Source organism: Nannospalax galili, unplaced genomic scaffold (genome assembly GCF_000622305.1).
Source record: "Nannospalax galili isolate Female #2095 unplaced genomic scaffold, S.galili_v1.0 scaffold1345, whole genome shotgun sequence".
Taxonomy (NCBI): Eukaryota; Metazoa; Chordata; class Mammalia; order Rodentia; family Spalacidae; genus Nannospalax; species Nannospalax galili.
Window position 1 is genome coordinate 103,693 of NW_008353213.1, and position 516 is coordinate 104,208.

The following is a 516-nucleotide window of genomic DNA, read 5'->3' on the forward strand; positions in this document are numbered from 1 at the left end:
CAAGGAGGTCACAGGTGGTCCTGACTCAGACACAACTCAACTTTGCCTCCCATAAAAATCCTTCCTACTCATTTAGGGCTGGGCAAATGCTGAGGGCCAAATGAGATGAATGAATTGTTTAAATAACAATCATTTTTATTTTATCTTTCTTAGGTTCAAAAGGCAGTTTCAAATGCCATGAATATTTCTGTATGATAATCAGTTTTCAGAACTTGTGATAGCTTAAGTAATAGTAGACATATCTCAATTATTATTATAATAATTTCAGTTAATAGTAACATCATTCTAATTAGATCTTTACTAAAATTAGAATGCAGGGTGCACTACTAAAATATATGGTAGTGTCAGTATAGGTCAGAATCCCTTTCCATTGATTTTCCATAGATTTACTCAAATGAGGGACCTTACAAGAGATTTAGAAGTCATACTTGGAGAGAGATGACAATATAAAACTAATCATGTAGAGAGGTAAGAGAAGTAAGTAGAGAGGTAAGTAAGCTGAAATGATTATAATCA